This window comes from Pteropus medius, unplaced genomic scaffold (assembly GCF_902729225.1).
Source record: "Pteropus medius unplaced genomic scaffold, Ma_sr-lr_union100, whole genome shotgun sequence".
NCBI lineage: Eukaryota > Metazoa > Chordata > Mammalia > Chiroptera > Pteropodidae > Pteropus > Pteropus medius.
In genome coordinates this window covers 591,692-601,561 of record NW_024349803.1, presented here as the reverse complement: position 1 = coordinate 601,561, position 9,870 = coordinate 591,692, and the positions used below count along the sequence as shown (strand labels likewise).

At 51.2% G+C, this 9,870-nt stretch overlaps 1 long non-coding RNA gene across 1 annotated transcript; it reads left to right on the top strand.

The window, feature by feature from the left end:
* Positions 1-185: 185 nt before the first annotated feature.
* LOC120582004 (uncharacterized) lies at positions 186-2,685 on the top strand. Its single transcript, XR_005647417.1, has 2 exons — positions 186-383; positions 2,493-2,685. It is a non-coding gene; the product is annotated as an uncharacterized LOC120582004 (long non-coding RNA).
* The last annotated feature ends 7,185 nt before the right edge of the window (positions 2,686-9,870 follow it).

The window sequence follows — 9,870 nt, the reverse complement described above, 5'->3', positions numbered from 1 at the left end:
CGCGCCTCACGTGAGCGTGCGAGACCGAGCGGAGAATCGGGAAGGGGCGTGGCCTATTGCCAGGGGCGGGGTCTGCGGGAAGGGGCGGATCCCCAGAGCTGAGGGCCGGTCAGAGGGTTGGATAGACTGGGCTTGATGGTTCCTGGGAGCGGAAGGAGGGGTCAGAACTGGGTGCGAAGGGTGGGGCCTGAAGCGACTGAGCGCGGAAAAGGGGCGGGGCTAGGCGGAGTGGCCGTGGACTCGGAGGGAACGGAAAGCCTTGTCCCCATCCCGTCTGCTCAATTTTCCCTCCTTCTAGGTGGCAGCACCGGTGGCAGAATATTAACTACCAATTCCTGGGCAAGAGGAAGAGACATCTAGTTCCCTTGCGCCCGTGAGAACTGGTGAGGGATGGGGCCCGAAGAGGGCGCGACCTAGGACGGGCATAGAGACGGTACCTAATGAAGAGGGCTGGGAAAGGGCGAGGCCTGAGCACGAGGTCCTTCTGCGGCATCCGCTGCCTTGCAGGCTTGAGGACCCGACGTGGGAAGGACCCCGTTAGGCCGGGCGAGGGTCTCTGCGGGGTTATTTATCCCTGCCCTTCTCCGACTACCACAAACACTTTTTAAAAGATTGACAGATTTGTAAAATTAGTAAAATTTCTGTTCATCACAAGACGCCTAAAAGAATAAAATAGACTTCCAAATAGGGCTCCTCAAACAATACCAACTTTGTGCCCTACTCGGGCAGTGTGGGAACCAGAATAGGTGGTGACTTTGGGCACCAGTTAAATCAGCCCCAGGGCAGGAATGGCTCCAGCCCAAGGCTTGGTGACCAAGCTGAATAACCTAAGGGAAGGAAGGCAGGCTCAGGGTCAACTTGACGAGCACTGTTGTGATCATCCTGTGATCATCCTGTGAGTGTCTGTATGTGTTTACGTTTTTGTGCATCTCCCAATGTCTGCATCCACTTCTCAGCATGGCTCTTGTTTCTCTGTGTATCTATCTATCTCTGGTCTTCGCGTCCATTTATTCAACAAATATTTATCAAGGGCTTATTTTATTTTATTTTATTTTATTTTTTATTTTATTTTATTTTATTTTATTTTTTTATTTTATTTTTACGCCTACAGCACCCAGTCTTCCTATGTGGTCTCTCATCCAAGTACTAACCAGGCTAGACCCTGCCAAGGGCTCATTTTAGTGATTTGGGCCAGATTTATACTCAGTGACAGGGTTCACACTGGTGAAACAAAGAGTTGAAGTCCTTGCCCTCATGGAGCTTACATTCTGGTTGGGGAGACAGACCATAAAAAGAGGTCAGAAATAAAGTGTTCTGTGTTTGAGAAGAACAAGGTGGGCCAGGTGCTACTTTATATGGAGTGGGCAGAGACTTTGTCTTGTTCACAAATCTAGAACAGTATCTGACTCATAATTGGGGCTCATTAAATGTTGATGAATGCATTTGTTGGTCAGGAGATCCTGCCTGAGGCAATAACTATTGGACAGGGCCTGAAGGATGAGGGGTCAGCCACTCCAGACTCTGGGAAGAGTGTTCTGGACATAGGGAACGGCATATGTCTAATGGGTGGCCTCTTGCCTCTGACTCTCTGTCTGAATTATTCCTATTACTGTGTCTCTGTTCCTGTCTGTTGCTTTTGTGATCTTGGGAGCCATAGAGTAGGTTTATACAGGGCCCCTCCAGGGTCTCTGGAATCGAGGTCACTGCTGAGCCGATTCACCCCACTGGCCCATTATGGCCTGACCAGTCTGGCGTGGCCATTCTCCTGAAAGCAACCCCACCCCCCAGCAGCCTCAGTCCCATGACCTCTGTCTCCTTCCCAGAGTAGTGTCCTGCAACCCGGAAGGAAGTCCTTCATCCTGTCTAACCACAGTCCCTGCTGGGGCAATCCCAGCCCTTTCCTCTCATTCTGCCTTGTGGGCAGCGGGCAGGAGATGGGCTGACCCTGTGGCAGCAGGTCCCACCTGGACAGAGAGCCCACTGAAGGCCTGACAGAGTGGAGGTGACAGCCCCCCTACAGCTTCCGGGAGATAAAACTCAGAGGGGCAGAGAAAATAATTCACCTTAGAAGCCTCTGCCACATCCATTGTCTCATTTAACCGTCAACACCCCATTTTACAGATGGAAACTCAGGCAAACCCAGAGAGGAAAACATGGCAGAACTGGGACCAGAACCCAGGTCTTTTGATGAAATAATAATAATCATAATCAACAACTAATATTTATTGCACATTGACTCTCTGCCAGGTACAATGATTAAACTTTGTATGCAATTTTCTTTCTTAAGCCTCATCACAATCCTATGAGGTGGGTATCATCCTTATTCCTGTTATCCTCGGACGAGGAGACTGGGGCTCAGAACCATTAAATTACTTTCCCAAGGACACCAGCTAGTTCATGGCAGAGCTACATGTGAGGCCAGGCAGTCTGGCTGCTCAGCTATACACCCTGTGTCCTGAGATTCCAGAGTGTTACAGATGTCTGTTTTCCAGGGATTTGGGGAGAAACTTCAGATGGTCCCAAAGCCTACTTGTGCCAAGCCAGGATGAACAGGAAGATGACCTAGGAGCACTGGACAATTTCATGTCCCCTCTCTGAGGGTGAAGATTACCCACCTCTGCCTTCTTTCATGGACTCTCTGTGTGTCTGCACTTCTCTGCTCAAATAAATCCACTTTCATCTCTCTCTGGCTCTCTCCACTTTGGGGAATGATGATCTCAGTTCTCCCCATTCTCACACACTGAGTTAGACTGAGCCCAGGGACGGGGGTATCTGTTGCCACTTCTGATCCTTCTGCTGCACCCATCCCCACCCATAAACCCCCCGGAGGGGCAGGCTGGATGAACCAGACCTGGCTTCTGCTCTCCAGATTCTCACAGTGCCATAGAAAGAGAAAGGCAGAGATATACTCCAGCTCAGTCAAATGCCACAGGAGGGTGACATTAGTTTTTGTAAGACACAGTGGGACCTCTGGTGGGTCGGACAAGCCTTCAAGTGGGGTCCCTTGAGCTAAATCTTGATGGGTGGGCAGGCACCAAGAAAGCATACAAGTGGCATAGCACTCCAGGCAGAATCGGCAACATGGAGAAAGATTTGGTGATTTGCAGGCTGAAATGGTCATCCCACTGAGGGAATGGTGAGACTGGCAGCCAGTTGGGGTCCGCCTAAAATGAGGCTAGCTGGGCCTGGAACTTCAGAGACCTTGAAGGTCAAACTAGGGAGTTAGACATTCTCCAGGAGGAGGTAGGGAGCCATGAACAAGTTTAAAGCAGGGGAGGGACATGGTGCCATCATGGCATCTCCAGGCCTCAAGTCCTCCTGGCATCTCAGATCCACTCTGGTGGGTAACGAGTCATTTCCAGCCCTCAGCTAGGCCCAAGTCCTCTGGCACAAGTCCCTGTGTCCCTGTGCTCTCCCTTTCACACTCTTCCAGTCCTACTCAGGACTGACACTAAGAGTGGCTCCCACACAAGCTTCTCTGCAAAGGCTGGGCAGAGGGCACTGATGGCTAAGGTAGGAGTCTTTGGACTTTTACCTGGACTCATCTGCTCAGAGGTCAACAGCAGCCCTGCTTTCTCACCCCGTAAGACCCACTTATGAGCCATCTTCTGCCCTTTGTGGGATCTCAGTCACATGAACAGGTAACTGCGGGGCAGCCCCACCCCAGCTCCCCACACCCAATGGACTCCTGGAGCTGTCTCCCTTCCTCCTCTACCCCCATCTCCCTCCACAAGGAACCCAGTCCCCATCTCTGGTGCTCTCGGCTCCCTGAATGTCTCTAGACTTGATCTTCTCCTCCTCTGCCCTCTGGCCTTGCCTAGTTCAGGCCACTGTTGCCTTGTCTGGACCAGTCTGATTGACTCTTCCCTGGTTCCCTTGCCTCTAACTCTGTCCTCTCTAACTTGTGTCTACCTGGGCCTGTTTTTCTGTGCCTTGTAGATCCCTGTGATCTACAAGGATGATCTCCAAGGGCATCTGGAGCTCTGGAGAGATCTGGGCTGGAGATAGCGATTTCAGAGTCATCAGCATATAGATTCTCTCATAGATACACGTAAAGGAGGAGGGGAAGGTGGGGGGAGGTGTCGAGAGAGATTTTTTTTCTCTTTGTCTCTAACACAGATTTTGCTCCAGACCCACAGACCTCATTTGATGATACTGACATCATGTGATCCTAATGCTATTCCAAAGGCACCTCACCCCAACCTGTCCCAAACTGACCTCTCCGTTTCCATGCGTACCCTGCTGCTCCTTCTTTAGACTTCCTGTGTGCTCTTGGTGTCTCTTTCCACCCATTTGTCCAAACCAGACGCTTGGGCACCATCTTCAGTCCTTCCTCCTCATTCCCAACATCCTTAGTCCTTTCCTAAGTTCTGTCACTTCTGCCCCCTGAACACCTCTCATACCACTCTCTCTCTGTCTTCCTCTATCCTTTAGCAGCATTTGACATGGAGCATCACTCATTCCTTCTGGAAACCGTTTCTTGCCTCAGCCTTCAGGATACCCCTGCTCCTGATCTTTTCCTCTCTCGCTGGTCATCAGCTGAATCCTCCCACGGGGGCTCCCCTGTCAGAGTAAATGTTGGAGAACCCCCAGCGCTATCTTCTTGAGCCATTCCTTCTCTCTAGTGGATCCCATCCAATCTTGTGTCTTCAAATTTGGGACACCCCCCCAAACTCCACTTCAGTCCAAGCTTATAGATCGGGTTAACTGCCAGCTTGATATCTCCACTTGGATTCTAATAGGCATCTGAAACTTCAAGGCTGCACTTATAATCCTCAGTGCTGCATAGATACAATGTCACAGGTGCTGAGTGGGAACCCTAAGCCCAGAGATATGATGGATGTGGTGGGGAAAACCATACCTTTCTCCTGGGTAATCTGGAAAGTCCTCGGGAGTGGTTTGATCTGGATTTAAGAGGAGAGTAGAAATTCAGCAAGTAGAAAAGCAGAGAGAGACATTGTAGGGGGAGGGGACAAGCATATTCAGAGGCCCTGAGGTGGGAGAAGCTTAGCGCTCTGAAGAACTAGAACGTCAATAGAGTTGAAGTTCAGTGAACTGAGGAGAAAAGGAAGGAACTGAGACCGGACACACCAGGGAAAAAAACCCCGGGATGTCAGGCCCCCTATGCAGATGGGAGACAAGGAGGATTTGTGGATGGACTGGAAGGGGACAGACAGATGAAGTGTGTGTTGGTAGGGGGCTCCAGAGTATGTCTTTATGAAAAAAGTCACTAAAAGGAGGTCCCAGGTGGACACTTCTGGGGTGCAAGAGGAGAGGGCGAGAAGCCTCAGGGTTCTGGAGAGAGGTAGATTCCTTTACCGTTTAAGGAATTGATTGAGCCAAACAAATTCCCCTCTGAACAATTCAGCATCTGGTTGGTCTAAATCTGCCTGGTCAATCCTTCCACTTCCTGCCCCAGAAAAATGTTAATGGAGGGGCTGCAAGGTTATCTCAGGATGGTCCTAGACTCCTACCTCTTCTCCCAAGGGAAAGAAAGGAAGAAAAAGGAAGAGAATGGGCTAACTTTGTGTCAAGCCCTTGTCCAGAGTGTCACATCTTCGCACCTAGGAACACTGTCGACTGCTTCCCAGGTACTCTGTGTCTCAGTGCTCTGTTTTAAGGGCCTTACTCACTAGCACTAGCTCATTTATCTCACAATAACCCTAAGTAATGGGTTCTATTACCATTCCCATTTTACAGATAATACTGAGGTTTAGAGAGGGCCTAAAGCCATACAGCTAAGAGGTGATGGAGCCAGCTCTTCACTGCTGCGATTGTCTCAACACAACAACGCTGAACCCTTACCACAACCTGAAGTGGTGTCCTTGTTTTACGTTGGCATGATGATACTCAGCAAGAGGAAGGGATTTGTCGGGGTCACAAAGCTAGAAGGTAATAGTGGTTCGGGTCCAGATTATTTGGGAGAAGAGGCTGATTGGGAGAGATGATGATATGAAGTCTGAGCAGTGCAGAGAGAAGAGGGGAGGACTGACGACTGGACTAGAAGAGAATTTCAATTTCTCTTTTAAAGGGACTTCCCCTAAGTAGGGGATTTTGGCTGGAAAGTTGAAAACAATCCACATTACCCGTCTTCCCCAAAGGCACCCAGGATCTGAAAAGAAATTGAAAGTTGGGAAAAGGGGAGAGAAGGGGAAAGAGAGAGGCTCAGGGCAGCCCAGAATAACTGGGTTGAATTTCTGGTGACCTCATCAAGCCGGGGGAGATCGGCAAGCTGGGATTACACATCTCTTGGCTATTGGAGAAAATGAGCCAGAGAGACAGTTCTATTGGATAGTAGCTGGGCCCTGTCCAGTTTATGTAGCCACTCCCTCCAAACAGACACATACATATGTACACTTAGAGACCAGGGGAAAAAGGAGGGGGAAGGAGAAATAAAAGGTCTGGGCAGTCTAAAATTCTAAAAGGGAACTTCAGAATCCCTGTTCCTGTGATTTGGTGACTGGTTGGATGGTGGGTTCCAGGGAAGGGCCTTTCAGGTGCCTCAGTGTCCAGGCCCGGGTTCAAGGCCTGGCGATTGGCAGGGTGGCTGCAGACCTGGGTTCTGCTGACAACCAAGCCAGAACCCAGCATACCCAAGGTGCTGGCGTGTCAAGTCCCTGGGGCCCCTGCGGCTGCCTTGCCTCTTTACTGACATCCCTGGGGTCCCTGGGGTCCCTGGGGCCCTGCGGCTGCCTTGCCTCTTTACTGACATCCCTATCCGTTCCTCCCAAACCCAAAACATCAGAACTCTTTGTGGATGACTCCAACAACCTAACACTGCTGTGTTCCTCAGAGCTCCTGAAAACCCCTTTCTGCTAGTCCTGTCTTCTTCTGCTCACATAGACTCTCTGCCTCTGGGCTTCAGTTTCCTCCTCTATAAATGGGAACTGTGATGGGTATACATCTCACCCAAAGGAGGTAATATATGAAGTGGCATGTAATCAATGCTAGCAGCTATGATTATTTTTACTGTTGGTCATTCCTGCCTTGTTAAAACTCTCCCCAGTGCTAAGGATCTCCATGATTCTGTTCTCTGGGTTTTTTCCTCCCTTCTTTGCTGGCTCCCTCCCAGGCACTCTCCCACTATCTGCTCCTCCAATGGTAGTGCTCCCCACTGCCCCCGGGACTTCCTGGGTGACATCATGTACTGCATGGCTTCAGTTACCCTCTTACAAGTAGCAACCAGAGGCCCAAATTTTGTGGAGTCACTTCTGACTTAAAACCTTCTGTCTGTTGTCCCTGTATGGTCACTAGCCAGGCCAGGCCCAGGTCTTTGTCTATGTCACATGTCTATGTGCCGAAGCTCCTAGACCTCAGGCTGCCTCCTGGTTATCCCATCAGAGGTTTTCTGAGCACCTCAAATTCATCAACATGGCTAGATTCAGTAACTCCCTCCCAATTCATTTTTCCTGTGATGCCCTGTCAAAGTCAATGGATCCACTTTGCCAGCTGTTATCCCCAACGGAAATGTGGGCAACAACTTCAACTTTCCCTTCTCTCTACTGCCCCCCTGCACCCAGTCAGTCACTGAATCCTGGGAAGTCTGTCTCCTAAACTTTGCTCCAGATTAGGCCTCTCCTTCCATCCCCACCCTCATGCGAACCATTTGCTGTTTGCAGTTTGTCCTGCTCTAAGCTCTTCCTCCATGCCCTGGCCCACCCACATGCCCCCTCTCCATGCAGCCCACAGACCCCTCACGTGACCCTGGTCTGGTCTTCTCCCCTTAAGATGCTGACTGTCTCTTCCTTCAGTGGGAAACCCCTGAAGGCAGGGCCCTGTGTGACTCACAGCTAACGCTCTGCCTTGGTGGGAGCAAGAGGAGGAACTCCGGTTTGAGTGTGAATCACAGAGCTCAACCTCTCACAGGACAGATGAGCAAACCGAGGCCCAAGAGGAGCGAGGACTGGCTCGTGGTTATAGAGCAGGACGAGGCAGACCTGGGGCTAGAACTAAGGTGTCTGTGTACAGTTGATGCTCCTTGGAAGGAGATGGGGACCCTGGGGCTGAGAACTGGGCTGTGCCAAGTCACCATTCCTGAGGCCTCTCTTGGGACCTAGGCATTCTCTGATATCTCTTCCCAACTCTGAGACTTTCCCTCCACTAGCAAGGCCCATCCTCCATCTCTGACTAGATAATGCCCGCTCACATCTCACCCGGCATCTGATCTGATCCTCCAGAGATCTCAGAATGCCCCCAACCTCCTTTATGGGGCAATATTCTCTGCTGCCATCCTCTACCTTCAGCCCCACCCTGTGTCTCTCTGAGGTCTCAGGAAATTCGTTCCCTTTGTTCATGGGGGCCAGGAGCATCTCAGGGCAGGGTCAGGGTGGGAGTCCTTACCAGAGAGCTGGGACAGATGGGGGATGTGTGGAAACATGGGGTTTCTAGTCTTGGCAGCTTTCCTTCCCCCTGTCCCTTCCAGAGTCACCTTGTCCTTTCCATTCCTCCTTTTGCTGCCACTCTTCCTGGCTAAAGCTCACACCTCAAAGGTTCTGACCGCCACCACAGCCTCAGTGACCCACTGAGGCACACACAGCTACCCATGGGGACATTGATACAAAAAAAAGTATTCACTCTGTCATCCAAACACTCATAGACATTCTCTCACACAGCCACACACACTCATAGTTATACACACAGTCACAGTCAGACAACAGTCACCAACACACAATCTCAAGGACAGACAGGCACACACCTAGAAAGTCCCAAAGTCACCAAGAGTCACCAAGTCTTTCTCTCACCCTAAATATACAAAGTCAAACAATAATGCAGATTCACACAACCACAACTGTACACACCTGGTCACACACACACACACAGTCGAAGTCTCTCACACAGACAGACACAGAGCAATACAGTCACACACAGAGAGAAACAGACACACACAGTTGCACACAGGCCCCTGGAGACACAGAACAATGGGCGCATTGTCTGGGCTGGCAGCAGCTGGGGAGGAAGGAGCTGCAGTGTGGACTGAGGAGGCCGTGGGGGCTGCTGTACCCACCCCCTTCACCCCCACAGCATCCTAAACCATTTCCCTCTTCCAGAAGCCAGCTTCTGCTGGGACCTGGATTTGCTGACGGATTATGCTCCCAGGCAGCCCCTGCCCAGCCCCGTCGGATGTCTGGTGGGGGATGCAGGGGCTCCCCTGTGTACCAGGCTCCCTTTGAGGCTCTGGGAATTCAGGGTCCTTCAGCCCTGATGCTCCACCCTCCTCCTGGGATCATCCAGGCATTTTGCCTCCCATCCCCACAGAGCAGCACCTGGAAATCGGCAGCCTTGAGATCTGCTCTTAACCTCTGACTCAACCCCTCCAAGACTCATATACCCTCCGTCTGAGCCCTGCCAGCCTGCCAGCTGGTGCGGGCAGTGCCTGGTAGCATTGTGGGTTCCCTATTGTAGCCGAGACAGAGATGCAGGTCACAACACCCCTCCCTTAGTGGAGAAGTCACTGTCCTGTCACTGAGCTGCAGTGAGGCATGGCGCCCTTTCTGTCCCAAAGCTACCTCTTCTTGCCTCCCACTCTGACCAGGCAGCCCCAGATCTCAACAGAGAATTCTTTCAGGGGTTTCCTTACAGCTCCCAGCCCATTTTAGCAGGTCTCTCTGCTCTTTCTCACCTTCAGCTACTGGTATCTGTTGTGTGCCCTTGGACATGTCACTTTCCCTTTCTGAAAGTGTCCCAGTCTGTAAAATGGGGGGGTGTCCCTAATGAAGCTGAAAGTATTTTGTAGTCTCCAAATGGGGGTGAGGATGGAGGATACAGGAGAGAGTGCTGAATGTAGAAGCCACCTCAGCCCTTCCCTGCTCCTCGTAGTCAGATCTGTGGGGAGTTCCTGATTTCTCAGGCCTGGGTGTGTCTCCACACCTG